Raw genomic sequence first — 16619 nt, 5'->3', positions numbered from 1 at the left:
GATTATGGCGGATTTGTGCAACACGGAGTAGCGCGCAGGCGAGGACCTCTTGGCCTATGTCATGTGGTTCCAAAAGTTGACTCATTCTGTTTTCGACAAGCACACCACTAAGAGAAGCTTTGTTGAGCAATGCGTGCAAGGTATGCAACCGGCCTACAGGGTAGGCATTGAGAAAATTGAAGTTGAGACCTTCAACCAGCTATGGAAGTGCGTGGAGTGGACAACACACACTGTCAAGAGTACCATGATCCAACCAGCCTCAACATCATCGTAGTACAAAAAGAATGAAATGTATGATGTTGACAATAGAAGACCGTGTCATCAATCTACCGCCGCCACTAGTAGAAGTTGATCTGGAGAAGGAGAGACATTGAAGGAGGTGGTGCAATTTTCACCTGTCATCGAACCATGATTTGATGAACTGTTCTACACTTTGGTGGTTGTTTGTACAAAAGGTCAAGCTGGATGACTTCACCAAGAGGAAGGTAGCTCAAGTAGAGACAAACCCCTTCCCCACACACACCCAGGAAGGGAGCATCAATGTTGTAGGAGCACTAGGCAAGGATCACCCTGACATGATGATCCAGAGATTTGAGCAAAGCATGAAACTGCAACAATTCTTCAACAAAAACAGGGAGCCAGTGCCTCAACAAGGAGGCTTGCCATAAGAGTGTTGGCTGAAGCATTTAGGAGGCCATTGGAACCCCATTGGTCTGACAGATTGCATGTGGAATTCACCTAAGATGACATGCTAGCCACCGACCCTCACCATAATCGGTCCTTATACATCTCAACCAAGATAGGGGCTATGAAATGCGGTGCTCGATGATCAACCAAGGAAGCTCTGTGAACCAGATCTCGGTCTACACCCTTAAGTTGTTGAACATATAGAAGGAGATCGTTAAAGGGTTAACTATGGAAGTAACAGACTTTAAAAGGTAACGTGTCTGTCATGGAGGGATCCATCGAGCTACCAGTCTCCATTAGTCCATTCACCATAAGCCAAGAGTTCTAGGTGATCTCGGGTTGAACGGTATATCACACCTTGTTGGGGCACCTGTTGATACATGGCTTGGCCTTGGTTCCATCAACATATCATCAGTGTATCAAGGCCAAGCATAGAGGTCGTGTAGTGAGGATCCCAGTGACTCTTGTTCCATTTGACAAGATAGAGACCCATCTGCAAGATGTGATCTATTACACGGAGTTGGCCGATGAAGGTGAAACTAGAGTGGCCAAGGTATAAGGGATACAACTACCAAGCTCAACGAACGAGGCCTCTACGATGCTGGAATAGAAGAAATAGACAAGGTGTGTGTGAGTTACCAATGAAGATGGGAAGAGTTACTACTCCATAGTGGAAGCGGACGAGGATGCCAACACGCTGACCACTAAGAAGGCCGTCCCTGGGAATTGTTTTTCTACACCACCTCTGCAAATGGAGATCGCGATGACCTCATCACAAAAGGACTGTAAACAAGCAAAACAGAGCCCATCGGAATCGAAGGGGCAAAACAAAGAGGTTGTATAATATTATGATGAAGTCCACACACCACTTAAGGACATGTAGGATTCTACCGATGCTGTGGAAGAACCGTTAGAAGAGATCAACATGGCCATAGAGGGAGTGAAGAAAAGGCTGTTGTACATCTCGACGAAGTTAGAACTAGATGCTCAGATTGGACTTAGCACTTGTTAAATAGTTGTTATGCATTGATCCCAAATTCAAACATGTGAAATAGCCATAGAGGATGTTCAAGTCGAAAATAGCATTGAAAATCAAAAAGGAGGTCAAACAACTTCTAAAAGTAGACTTCATGAAGCCCATCGCTCACCCACAGTCATTAGCCAATCTGCTTCCAGTCAAAAAGAAGAACAGACAACTAAGGTGTTGTGTTGATTTCAGAAACTTGAACAGGGCCTACTCCAAAAATGAGTTCTTGTTACCAAATATGGACATCCTTATTGGCTCAATGGTCAGGAACCAATTGTTCTCCTTCTTAGATGCCTATAGTGAATACAATTAGATCTACATGGACCTTGTAGATGCACCGCACACAACATTTAGAACATCTATTGGGAACTATTACAAGATGATGCCCTTTGGCTTGAAGAATGCTGGAGCCACATACTAGAGAGCGATGATGGGCATGTTTTATGACATGATGCACAAGCAGATTGAGTGCTATGTAGATGACATAGTGGTGAAAGCAAAGAAAAGAGAAGACCTCTCCAACATACTTCACTAGATGCAGGGCTTTCAACCTAAGGCTCAACCCACTAAAGTGTGCATTCAGAGTACAGTCCAGGAAGTTTTTGGGGTACATAGTTGACCAAACCAGGATCCACCCAGATGAGGTAAAAGTAAAATCAGTCCTGGATTTACCCCCCTCCAAACACTGAGTCTCAACTAAAGAGAAGGTCTCCTATCTTCAAAGATTTATCCCCAACCTGGCACATGCAGCAATGCAATTGATAAAGTTGACCAAGAAGTCTATAGAGTACAAATGGTTAACAAAACATCAAGAGGCCTTCAACCAGATGGAACAAACTTTGGCCAAGGCCACAACCATGTGACCATCGAAGAGTGCCTATGAGTTTAAGGTGTACATCGCATCAAACTCAGAGGCCATAGGATGTCTATTAGCCCAAGAAAATGATGAGGGAATTGAGTGTCCAATTTACTATGCTAGTAGAACCTTGAAACAATCATAGAAGAATTACTCCCATATGGAGCAGCAAGGTTTGGCATTAGTATTTGCTATACAGAAATTCAGACACTACATCATAGGCCAGAAGGTGAAGTTGATCATGGGGAGCTATCCCATCAAGTAATTCATAGATAGACCTCCACTCTTAGGAAGACTAGTCAAATAGATGATGTAGTTGATTGACTATAGCATCGAGTACACCCAACCAAAGGCGATTAAGTGCCAAGCAGTTGCAGACCTCATAGCTGCCTTCCCTACCAATGATAGCTTCCCCATTACTGAAGAGGTACCTAGAGAACTACCCATCATTGCAGTAGTAGAAGATGGAGAGTGGACCTTGACCTTCGATGGGAGCAGTACAAACACGTCTGTAGGAGACAGAGTCACATTGACTTCACCTATTAGAGACACTTTAGCCTATTCCTTTAAGTTGCAGCTCTCTTGTTCACACAACATAGTAGAGTATGAGGCATTGGTAACAGTAGCTAGAAAGGAGCAAAGAAAGTAAGAGTGATAGGGGACTCTAAACTAGTGATTGGTCAAATGGATGGCAACACCACAGTAAAGGAGTTGACAATCTTGCCATATAGGACACTGGTCCAAAAGTTAACCACTGGCCTGGAAGTAACCTATGAGCACAAAAAAAAGCCAAAAACAAATACGCCAATGCATTAGCCACACTGGGATCCAAAATATAGCCAAACGAAAATCCAATCAACATAACAATCTAGATGCACTATGAACCATCAACAAAAAGGTTAGGACATTGGGTTGAAACAAAAGACAACACCAAAGAGGATGATTGGAGATGCAACATAATACAGAAGTTGAGTAACCCAACAGAGGCGATGCAGGATGGAAAAATCTTACTAAGGCTCCAACTGGTGAGCAGAGTGTTGAACCATAGAATGGCAGATGAAGTCAAGGCAAGATGCTTGGGACTTAGAGAGGTAGAAATAGTCTTGAACGAAATTCATTAAACTTATTGTGGAAATGTGACTGCGACACTTTACAGGAGATTTCAGAGGATGGGGTATTATTGACATGAGATGAAAACAAATGCGGCCAAAGCCCATAATGACTGTAATAAATGTATACCAGAGGCAAACAAAAATGAGTGCCTTATAGTAGGTGATGTAGACTGAAGAAACATGTCCATAGATTACATTGGAAATAGCACCACACCAGCTGACCCAACTATGAGAAGAAAGATCTTAGTAAATGCCAAAAGACTATACCTACATGATGGAGTGCTGTATAGAAAGTGTTACACTGGGAAACCTTTGTGATGCCTAGCTGGTGAGGAAATAGAAGAGGCACTGGATGTAGCCCACAACTCTGAACCATCCCCACACCAAGGACAATTAGCCTTAGACAATCACATCCTGCACCTAGGATTCTATTGGCCAACAATATTGGAAGACACCGAGAAGCACGTAAGAATGTGCCACAAATGCCAAGTACATGCCGAACGAATACATCAACCAGTTAATGACCTCCACCCCATCATCATCACACCATGGCCTTTCCGCATCTGGGGAATAGACATGATAGGAAAAATACACCCACCTTCCAAGGGACATTGCTTTATCATAGTAGCCACTAACTATTTCACAAAGTGGGAAGAGGCCATACCACTAAGGAGAATCTATGCACATACTCTAGTGGTTTGGGGTCCCAAAGAGGATTCCTATAGACAATGGGTTATCAATAAAAAATTAGAAAGTTTGAGATCTATTGGCATAGTATGGGGCGAGACTAGGCACATCTACAACCTATTACCCACAAGAAAATGGTTAGGTAGAGGCAACCAATAAAACCTTGTTGAAAATTCTAAGCAAGATGGTGGCCAAGAACCAAAAGAATTGGGTAGAAAAGTTGTCCAAAATACTTTTGGCTTATTGCACAACAATCGGAAAGAGTACACACGCAACACCTTATTCATTGGTATATGGCTATGAAGCAGTTCTACCAGCAGAGATACAGGCAGTGTCCGCAAGAGTAGCCTAATGGGAAAACACTTCCAGATAGATGATATAAACTAATTGCTTAGTGATAAATTAGAATGCATAGAGGAGGCCAAAGAAAAATCACTACATAAGCAAATTAAATACAAACATCTAATGGCCTCTAACTTCAACAAACTAGTAAAGCCCAAAAAGTTCATAGAGGGCGACAAACTAAAAACAACACTCCATGTTAGACAAGGAAAATCTATAGGCAAATTTGTGCCAAACTAGGTCGGCCCTTACATCATTCAAGGAGCTCACCCGACAGGGTATTATGTACTTAAGAATGTAGTTATAGATGAACAAGATGAAATAATGAATGGCCAATGGTTGAAGCTGTATAATGAGTAACAATGTAAACTATATCAAGGTTGAATGTAGATCCCTGAAGAAAGCATGTTACACTTTGTACTCATCATCAAAGCATGTTATGTTTGTATATCTCATCAATAAAGCATGTTCTATTACTGACTATTTCACAAAGTGGGGAGAGGCCATACCACTAAGGAGAATCTATGCACATAGTCTAGCGGTTTTGGGTCCCAAAGAGGATTCCTATAGACAATGGGTTATTAATAAAAAATTAGGAAGTTTGAGATCTATTGGGACAGTATGGGGCGAGACTAGGCACATCTACAACCTATTACCCACAAGGGAATGGGTAGGCAGAGGCAACCAATAAAACCTTGTTGAAAATTCTAAGCAAGATGGTGGCCAAGAACCAAAAGGATTGGGTAAAAAAGTTGTCCAAAATACTTTTGGCTTATTGCACAACAATCGGAAAGAGTACACACGCAACACCTTATTCATTGGTATATGGCTAGGAAGCAGTTCTACCAGTGGAGATATAGGTAGTGTCTGCAAGAGTAGCCTATGTAATGGGAAAACACTTTGACATAGATGATATAAACTAACTGCTTAGTGATAAATTAGAATGCATAAAGGAGGCCAAAGAAAAATCACTATAGAAGCAAATTAAATACAAACATCTAATAGCTTCTAACTTCAACAAACTAGTAAAGCCCAAAAAGTTCAAAGAGGGCGACAAACTAAAAACAACACTCCATGTTAGACAAGGAGAATCTATAGGCAAATTTGTGCCAAACTAGGTCAATCCTTACATCATTCAAGGAGCTCACCCTGTATGTAGCTACAAATGAACAAGATGAAATAGTGAATGGCCAATGGTTGAAGTTGTATAATGAGTAACAATGTAAACTCTATCAAGGTTGAATGTAGATCCTTGAAGAGAGCATGTTACACTTTGTACTCATCATCAAAGCATGTTATGTTTGTATATCTCATTAGTAAAGCATGTTCTATTATTAATGAGGGTAGATTTGGCCCTCCATTGACATCATGACACGTGGCATCTCAAAACAACTAGATGATACCTCGACACCCCATGTAGGTGATGACTTGCCTTAGAGAAAATGATTGGTGGGTGTCGAACCCAATCAAAGATAAATAGTCTTGCTTTGGGTTAATAATTTGCAGATAGTGATGAGCAAGGTCATTCTCCATAGGGATTGGGTGGATTTATTTCCAAGTAGATGGATTAAGGAGCGTTGTAAAGCTAAGGAAAATAAGTAAATAGCAAAAAATAACAAAAAACAAAAGATTAAATCGATGGGAGAAAACATCCGGTTGAAGGGACAAGTTCAGCTTTGATTTGTAGCATTGATCCATGATGCAAAGATAGATTCATATGTTTATGAATAAATTGGTTATAGCTATTAACAAGCTCTAACAGCCAGCCTCTACTCTTATTATTCGACAACCAAAACAAGCTCTTTGATTGCTTCCCTTATTAATAGGCAGTCCTAAACAAGCTCTTAGGATTTAACCTATTAATAGCATTAAGAGGGGAGAGACCCAGTTCTGGTCAGCGATCTCACAAGCTCAGATCGTTTAAACCAGATCATGCATTTTCCTAACATAGATCGAAAACTTTTTGCAATCAATTTATGTTAGTTGCCACCATGATTGAACCTACCAATCATATACAAAACTGGAGGTTCAATCGGCCATAGATTATTTTCATTGAATGAGCAAGGGGCCCTTCTTGCTTAATCAACAAAAATAATCCTCACAATTAATTCACAAAAAACATATGAATACCCATAAACAATGAACTAAAATAAAAATCAATTAGATCTCATAATGCTTACAGAATCAAGACTTCCCTAACCCTTCAACTAGAAATAATAAATTACAGACACTTCATGATGAAATCACAGCTTCCAGATGAGAAAGTGGGGGTGAACTCTACTTCTTCCTCCTTGGTTGCTGATGTCTTTCTCTAAAGGCTGAAGCTCTTCTTGGAGGATTTGATGATTTGGGTGCCAGTCCGCCCCCCCCCCCCTTTATATAGATTTTGGGAGAGGGCTTCTCTCCAACTCCCTTAAGGAGATTATCCTCAAACTGGAAAGTCCTAGTCTAATTTGAATTTATCTTACCTAACTCTTATCTCTTATCTTTTTAGGATTACAATTTAAGAATTTAAATCTGATAAAACTCTTTTATTGAGATTACACTCAACTTATATCCTAATGGGACTCTTGGATCTTGAATTTGAACTGGGCTTTTTTAACAATTCGAGCTTGCTTCAAAACTTTTCTACGAAATGGGCTTCAGCTTGTGAAATGGGCCTTGCTACGAAATTGCTCCGACTTTGGGCCCGAATTCATCTTCGATGCGGACTGATTCTACCAAAAGCCAAAACATAAAATTTGTGGGCCTTTTCCTTATCTTTCCAGTGCTTCTTGAGTTGTCCAAATTGGAGCCTGAAATTGAGAGTTATGCCCAGATCACTAATCGGTGCCAAACCTGTGCAAAATCATCTGATTAGCCTTGTTTTCTTCCAATCGCCTTTTGCTTGCCCTGAATCGAAATACAAGAGTAATGAGTCCAATTAGGTACCAATTAAAGTGTAAAATACTGAATATTGAGGGATAAAGATATGACAAATTTTATTCTCATCAATGATGGAGTCCTTCCTCTAAAGACCTACTAGAGACTTGGAGACCTATCTCTAGAGACCTACTGGAGACCTGACGACCTACCTCCGTTGACTTGGAGACCTACCTCTAGAGACCTAGAGACTTGGAGACTTGGAGACCAAACTCTAGAGACCTACTAGAGATATGGAGACCTACCTCCAGAGACCTACTAGAGACATGGAGACCTCCCTTTTGAGACCTATTGGAGACCTGACGACCTACCTCCGGAGACCTACTGGAGACATGGCAACCTACCTCCTTTGACCTGGTGACCTACCTCTAAAGACAGTTAAGACCATTTTTAGGTGGAAACATGATGGTTGAGGGGCGAAATGGGGGAGCCTCTTGGGGATTCTCGAAGTGCTCCTTCCTACTATTCTTGATCCACCAATGGTGGATATTCCATTAAAGGTACCTTCGATCAAGTGGGGAGAACCGACAGTGCTTTTCTCAGAAGAAGATATTGAGAAATCTCTCTTCCTTCTCCAATTTGCTTTGGTTGGAAAATGTTCCTATGGTCATCCTTTCCTAGTGGATATCAGGGAATTTTTGGCAGGTACTTTCCAACTCCAAAAAGCCATTGTGGTCACTGCCTTAGATCTGAGGTATGTGCTTCTCATATTTGAAAGTGAGGAGGAATACCTTAGGGTTTGGCTGAGAGAGGCTATTATTATTGAGGACTTTCTGCTAAGATTTCTGAAATAGATGCTTGGGTTGGACTTAGGTTGGGAACCATCAGTGGTTTCTCTTTGGATTTCTCTACCAATGTTGCCGATTAACTTGTACAATGACAAGTACCTGCGATCTATTGCACAGGTAGTAGAAAGGGTGCTAAAAGTTGATCTAGCTACTATTCGTTTGACTAGAACAACCGCGGCTAGGGTTTGCGTGGAGGTAGATCTGTTGAAATAAAATCCTAGTCGTGTTTGGGTTGGGCTCAGCAAGGAAGTTTTCTGGTAGAAAATTATTTATGAGAACCTCCCCAAATATTGTGCTTTCTGCTTCAAACATGGTCATGGTTAGGGGGAATGCAAACAAAAACTAAAGAGAAATTCAAAATCAGAGGGAGAAGTCGCCAAGTCTACCACTTCACCTAAAATGCTTGTTAATCCTGAAGCACCCAGGAAAAAAACAAACTGTAAAGCATGTTTACCAAGAAGTTTGAAGAACCCCAACAACAGTCCCATAAGTGGTAGTGATAGAAAATGCAGACACATAAGAGATCCAAGATCAACAACCTAAAATCCCTGAATAGTCGATATTACTTGCAGAGGGAGTGCGGACATCTTTTGCTTCTAAAAATGATATTAGTCTAAAGCCTGTTTGGCCAGTCAGTTTGGAGACGATCTCTTACTCATCTAGGAAACTAGACAGGATCTGGAGTCTAGAGGAGCTGCAACAATCTAAGTTGGAATTGGATGAGAGAATGTCTCATAAGGGGTACAACACTGGCCTTAGTTCTGATGCCGAGCTACTCGATAAAGTTATTGAGAGAGGTCAAAGTTCTTCTTGTGCCTTATCTGGGGACGAAGTCGGTTTAGAAGTGGAAGCAAACTAGACACAGGTGGTTCGCAAGAAAAGGGCTCTTAAAAAATATGTACAGAGTGAGAACAGACCAATTACGGGATCGCAGACTGGCCAAGGTATGATTGCTTCTAGACGTTCTCAATGAATGGACTATTCTGGAATATTAGGGGGGTTGCAAATGATCTCTCTATCACTTTGGTGTGAAAGTAAGCGTGTTGTTAAGCATTTTGGAACACCAGTTTAATATTTATAAAATTTTCTGACTCTCAAACAACTATTAACGCAGTAAAGTGATGAGAACGAGTTGTATCCACAGGGAAAAGAGGGAAAAATTAATATGTACTCAAATTTGGACAAGAGAACATAAGAAGGAAGTGCAGAAATATAAAAATTAATTAATTAAACTAAGAAAAATATAGAATTCAACCACTACTGAAAGTTAAAAGTTTAGAAACATAAATAAATATAAAAATAAATAAACAAAAGAAACAAAATAAACAAAATAAAAATCTTAATCCGATCAGAGGTAGCAATCTCTAGATTTCTACTTTAACCCTCGAACTTCTCGAGCTAGTCCTTCCATCTTACCTGGCTGAATTGCAGATCTACAGAAAACAAAATGTAAATCAAACAGAATGAAAATAAATTACAGAAAGTAAATAACGAAGTTGTAATTGAAAGAACAGAACTTAAAACTAAAATAAAGTAAAAGCGGTTGGGATTTGATTCTAGAGGTGGCAGTAGTGGTGTTGGAGAATTGCAAATAGGAACCCCTCCTCTTGCCTTGGTGTCCTCCTCTTCCTCTACCCTTGAACTTCTCAAGATCAGCCTTCCGTCTTATTTGGGGGCAGAATTCAACCCTTTCTCAGGAGACTTTGGGTCATTTTTATAGAGAAGGGTGGATACAATTGGGATTATAGAAAAGGATGGGAGGCGGCAGTTGGGTTTTAGCAAAAGTATGGGCGCCCTAGGGTTTAGAATGAAAGGTTAGGATGGCTCTAGGGTGATCATAAGGCTAAGAAGAAAATGACAAAGCACCAAATATTATGTAAGGTTGAGATTTAGTGGCTAAAGGCTGAATGGTGAAGATTAAAAGTTAGGTGGCTCCTAGGTTTAGAATGCTAAAAAGAGAATGCCCTACAATGGATGGTGGAGGTTAGAAGGATGGAAGTTGAGGATTTAACAGTTAGGGGAGGCTAGGGTTTGTTAAGAGTGAAAAGAATGTGTTAAAAAGGCCCTAGGGTTTGCTAAGGCGTGGGGAGTATGCTAATACAGTATGAGGGGTGCTAAACTGGGTTTAGCAGATAGGAGGCACCCTCATGCTTTCAGTTTTTCACAAAAACACCCCTCTCTAAGTTGGACTTTACACCAACTTCCCAAAATCTATATTTCAGCCATGAAAACTTCCCAGTTTTCCCCAAAATTTGCATAGAGACCCTTAGAGGTCACAACAATGAATTTAATCGGGAAAAATGGCATATTTTGACTATTCTAAGGCCGAATATACCCCTAAAATGATGACCTTAAGGCATCAAAATACCCCCAAAGTTAACCATTGCTAGTCCCTTAGCAATGCAACCTTAAATTACACTGATCATGGAGATCCTTCCCATCTCAAGATTATCCCTAACAGAATTAGTCAAGCACCCTGATTCCAAAATTCTCAAACTCTGTATAGATCGGTATTGGGCTTAAGGGGTAAAACTGTCTTACTTTGAATATTACAGAAGCTTGGCTTAAAAATCTTATTTACCCTTCCATTTGCAAACTGTCTTGATAAGCAGAGATTGATTTTTAAAATCAAACATCTATTATTCTTATCATTTCTAACAACGGATTTCTACCCCTGAACTTGACATGCATACTTATTTTTTGTTATCTTCCTCCATTTTACGCAAATGGACCCAATTACTAAGTGTTAGGTGATTGTCTTTGTCATTTCCTTTTCTATTTAATGTGAATTTCAACACATAACTTAGGTGAAGGGATCTGGTTATTAAGTCTAGGGTGTCCATTGACCTTTTATTCTCTCTCTCTCTCTCTCTCTCTCTCTTTGCAATACTGTGTTCTGGGTAGTCCACTGTTTCTAACAATTTGAAGAATTTTTGTCTAATTTCTCAATCTTTCTCTTCTTATCTTTGCAGGGGCAAATTTGAGAGTATTTTCCAATTTCTAAATGGTTTCGACAATATTCAAATAAGACCAATTTTGACTCCTATCATTTACTACCAATTTCTGCAATATTCAATATTCTTTTATCAGTTTCCTCAACTTTTTTCTATTTGGGAATATTTTTTAATAGAAAAAAAAATTTAAATTTTCAATGAAATTTTAATTCTACATATTTAAAGGCTTAGCTTCTCATTTTCTTTTTTCAAAATTTTCTCTCTTTTCTTACCCCCCAACTTAAATACCATTGTCTCCAATGGCATGACTAGATTGATGCAAAAAGGACTTAGGCCAAAGGGAACAATCGATTGGGTTTTCTTGAGGGGTTCAAGGTCTGCCACCTGGTATCGAATCAAGAAAAGAAAAACTCTAATCCTAAAATTAATTGAAAATTACGTTGGGTTACCGCCGAACTAGTGCTAAGTTTAACATCTTTAGCTGGATACATTCACGCACTTTCTTCATCTAAACTCTCCGATTCACTTTCATCTTCCGAAGACATGGTTCAAATTGGGCTATCCAAGGGGTAGGTAAGGCATCTAAAAGATCATCCACTATATCCACCTTGCACTCATCTTCCCCTAGGTTTGGATACTTAGAGGCACTAAAAATGTTTAACCAGACTTTCTGCTCCCCTAATGAAATGTCCATTTCTCCCGATTTACAGTTTGTTTTTGCATTGGTCCTTACTAGAAATGGACATCTTAAGATTATCAGGATGTGGTTCAGTTCCTTAGTTGGTATCATGTTTGGGACGATAAAATCCACTGGGAAGTGACAATCCTCTACCCTAACAATGACGTCCTTAATAACACTTCGAGGAATCTTGACTGACCAATCAACTAGTTTTAGACTTACCAGGGTAGATTTCAACTCGCCGATCCTAAACCTATCATAAATGAATGGAAATAGATTTATACTGGCCCCAAGATCCAATAGGACCCTACTGAAGGTGATTCCAAAGATGACACAACTTATGAGAGGAGCACTAAGGTCTTTCATTTTCTAAGGGAGTTGATTTAGGAGAGCTACACTAACATCTACCGTGAGCATCATTTTTTGTGGGGTCGATTGTGGTTCCATCATTTGATTACACATCTCTTTCAAGAATTTGGCATAGGCTGAGGCATGTTGGATCACATCGAGGAGAGGAAAGTTATTATTGACTTCCCTACTCTCCTCGTTGCGAGTCTCTTTCTTCTTTCGCACCGACTCGTCTATGAGTGCAGTTGGAAAGGGAACTACAAGTTGGTTCACTAAAGGTTATTCTTCTAAAGTTTCATTTCGTTCTTCTTCTCCTCCTAACTTAGGGTCTTCCTGCTCCTTTTCTTCTTCATTAACTCTCTTTTTCTCACACGAGGCCTCTAACGTCCTCCCACTCCTTAAGGTTGTAACAACTTTGGCATTTTCAGGCTGAGGGTGCTTAGGAGGTGGTTGAATTTGTTGTGGAGGAAAACCCAGTGGCTGATTTCTAGGAGTCGCAACCGATTGACTCGGTATTTTCCTTATCTCATCGCCTTGGCTTTGGCTAGCCATCCTATTTGGCTCTCTAATCTATCGATGGACTATTGTTGATTTAGGATTAGCTGCTGAAGTTGCATGAATTGATCAAATTCATGGGTGAGCCTGATAAGATAGGGTCGTTTGGTTCCTAGGATACATCTGTTGGAATTGGTTCTGCCCTTGTGGCCTTTGAAATTGTTGGGCCATAAAGTTAGATGGATGATGATACTGTTGGGACAGTGTAGAAGTTTGAAATTTAAATTCAAATTTAGATTTTGAAATTTAAATTCAAATTTGATTTTTTTTTGTTTTTTTTTGAAATTTGAAATTTAAATTTTTGAAATTTAAATTCAAATTCAAATTTGGATTTTGAAATTTAAATTCAAATTTGAATTTTTAAATTTTATTATTATTTATTATTATTTTTTGAAATCTGAAATTTAATTTTTTGAAATTTAAATTCAAATTCAGATTTTAAAATTTAAATTAAATTTTGAATTTTTAAAATTTTAAAAAATGCAAGCAAACCAACCACACGACCTAGGGGCTGACCTAGGGTTTCCTAAACTAGTGGTTCAACCAATGTGAATCCTGTTAGGTTCACCTGGAATTATTTGCTCTCGCTAGGACCTAATTAAGTAACCACAAAACCCGCTTTGGCATAGCCGTTTAACCTCTTTCCTTAGACACCAACCGCTGGTTATGGAATTAATCACAAGTTTCCCTAAAATTCTGCACACCTTTGAACCAAGTGTGAGGCTTCCCTAAGGGATCTTGCTATCCAGATTTTAAATTAGGGTTTAGGATAAACCGCACGTGAAGGGTGGTGATTTTTGGGCCAAGGAAGGGTGATGAAATCCCCACCTTATCTTATTTAAATTGGATGCCATTAAGTGGACTAACGAAAAAGCAAAATAAACAAAGCAAATGGAACTAACTACAATGCATGAGCATTTATTCCTAAAATACAATTCAGCAATATAGCATAAAGTAATCAAACAAAACAAATTAAGCAAAAGGAACAATTAAAATAATAAAAAGAAAACTAACACATTCACAACTAACAATGATAATTTCAGCAATTAAAAGAAAAATCCTATATGATGCATGCTCTAAAATATCAAAACCTAAATGTTGGAATCCAAATGCAAAACTTTTAAAATATTAATTATTTTTTATTTTTTTTTATTTTTATTTTTTATACTTTTAATTTTTATATTTATTTAAATTCGAAATTTGAAATTCAAATTCAAATTCAGATTTGAATTAAAATTAAAATTTAAATTCAGATTTGAAATTTAAACTCAAATTTGAAAATTTAAATAATTTTCTATTTAACAATTAATTGTTCAATTAAATAACTAAAAAAAGGAAATTAAATAATTCAACAATTAATTATGGAAAATAGAAAATAAAAGAAATAATTATCCTAAAAAAGAATAAATTAACGACTAACAAAATAAATTCTAACGAGAAAATTGCTATTCTTCTATTCTTCAAATTAAACCAGAAATAAAATAAACAAAAGAAAATTATGTGGCAATAAATAAAATAAAATAAAATAAATAAAATCTTTCTATTTTTTTTATCTGAGATAAAAGAAAAGCACAAGCCTATTAAGACAGAAATTCAAACAAGAAATTAAAATAAAGAAAGAAAAATAGATCTAGAAACAAAAAGGAGGAAAAATAATACTAAAAAAATAAATCAGATCTAGAAAAAAATTAACTAAAAATTCAAAAATCACTATTCTACCAAAAAAAGAGTTTGAAATTAAAAATAAAAAAAATCATAAATAAAATGGGATGACTACACCTGAAACTCAATCTGATTTAATCTTCTCTTCTCTCCCGCAGTCCCACAATGCTCTGGTACTCCACCTTTCGCTATTATGTCTTGCAAAATCAAAGATAAACAAGAATTAAAATAAGATTACAGATCAAGTAGCCAAAAAAAGAATGAAACAGATCCAGACAAAGCAAATAAAAAATTTTCTCCATTGCTTCCCCGACAATGATGCCAAAAACTTGGTGTCACTGGAAGTGTGTCATTAAGCACTTCGAAACACCAGTTTAATATTTATCTCAAACAACTTCTAACGTAGTAAAGTGATGAGAATGGGTTGTATCCACAGGGAAGCGAGGGAAACATTAATATGTACTCAAATCCGGACAAGAGAAGACAAGAAGGAAGTGCAGTAATATAAAACTTAATTAATTAAATTGAGAAAAATATAGAATTCGACCAGTACTGAAAGTTAGAAGTGCTAAAACATAAATAAATACAGAAATAAATAAAACAAAGAAATGAAATAAAAATCTGTAATCCGATCAGAGGTAGCAGTCTCTAGATCTCTCCTTTGACCCTCAAGCTTCTCGAGCTAGGCTTTCCATCTTACCTGGCCGAATTGCAGAACTGCAGAAAACAAAATGAAGATCAAATAGAATGAAAATAAATTGCAGAAAGTAAATAACAGAATTAGAATTGGAAGAACAAAACTTGAAACTAAAATAAAGTAAAAGTGGTTGGGATCCGATTCCAAAGGTGGCAGTAATGGTGTTGGCGAACTACAAGTAGGAACCCCTCATCTTGCTTGGGCATCCTCCTCTTCCTCTACCCTTGAACTTCTCAAGGTTAGCCTTCCGTCTTACCTAGTGGTAGAATCCAATCCTTTCTCAGGAGCCTTTGGGTCCTTTTTATGGTGAAAGGTGGATTCAATTGGGATTAGAGAGAAAGAGGGGGGCGCCAACAAGGTCTTAGCAAAAATATGGGTGCCCTAGGGTTTAGAATGATGAGTTAGGATGCTTCCAGGGTGATCCTAATGCTGAGAAGAAAAGGAGAAAGCACCCAATATTATGTAAGGTTGAGATTTATTGGCTAAAGGTTGAATGGTGAAGATTAGAAGTTTGGTGGCTCCTAGGGTTAGAATGCTAAAAAGAGAGTGCCCTAGAATGGATGGTGGAGATTAGAAGGAATGGAAGGTGAGGATTTAGTAGTTAGGGGCAGATAGGGTTTGTTAAGAGTGAAAAGAATGGGTTAAAAGGCACCCTAGGGTTTGATGTCCTTAAGGCATCAAAATGTAGAGTTATCACACTCGTCTGAAAAGCTTTGCAAACTGCATAAGTTAGGGGTAGTAGTAGTTTCTGAACCCATGATTAGGGATAATAGACTTTCACAGATTTCCAGGAGACTCAATATGACTAGTTTTATGGTGAATATCAGTAATAAAATTGTTATTTTTTGGAATAGCCTTTTCTCTGTACAGTTGATTGAGGACTGTGATCAAATCCTATCGGTGAAAGTCACCATCATTTCCAATGAGAGTTTCGTTCTTTCTGTGGTTTATGCCAAATGTGATAAGCTAGAAAGAAGGTCTCTTTGGGATATAATTCAGAACTTGTTCTCTGGTATTTCTGAGCCCTAGTTGTTAGCTGGAGATTTTAATATGATCACTTGTAGAGAGGAGAAAGTGCGGGGAAGAAATCCTGATGTATTTGCAATGGAGGAGTTTGTGGATCTAATAAATGTTGCAGGACTTGTTGATTGGATTTCTTTGGAAGTAGATTTACTTGGTGCAATAACAGAGAGGGTTGGACTGTGTTTGGGCTCGTCTAGATTGAGTTATGGTTAACTCAAGTTGGGCACAATCCTTGCCTTTGAAGCCAGTGACTCATCTTATTCACACCTATTCAGGCCAC

The sequence above is a fragment of the Nelumbo lutea genome, chromosome 1 (assembly GCF_056320005.1).
Source record: "Nelumbo lutea isolate HS-2025 chromosome 1, American lotus-T2T, whole genome shotgun sequence".
Taxonomy (NCBI): Eukaryota; Viridiplantae; Streptophyta; class Magnoliopsida; order Proteales; family Nelumbonaceae; genus Nelumbo; species Nelumbo lutea.
Note: the sequence above shows the minus strand (reverse complement) of the source record.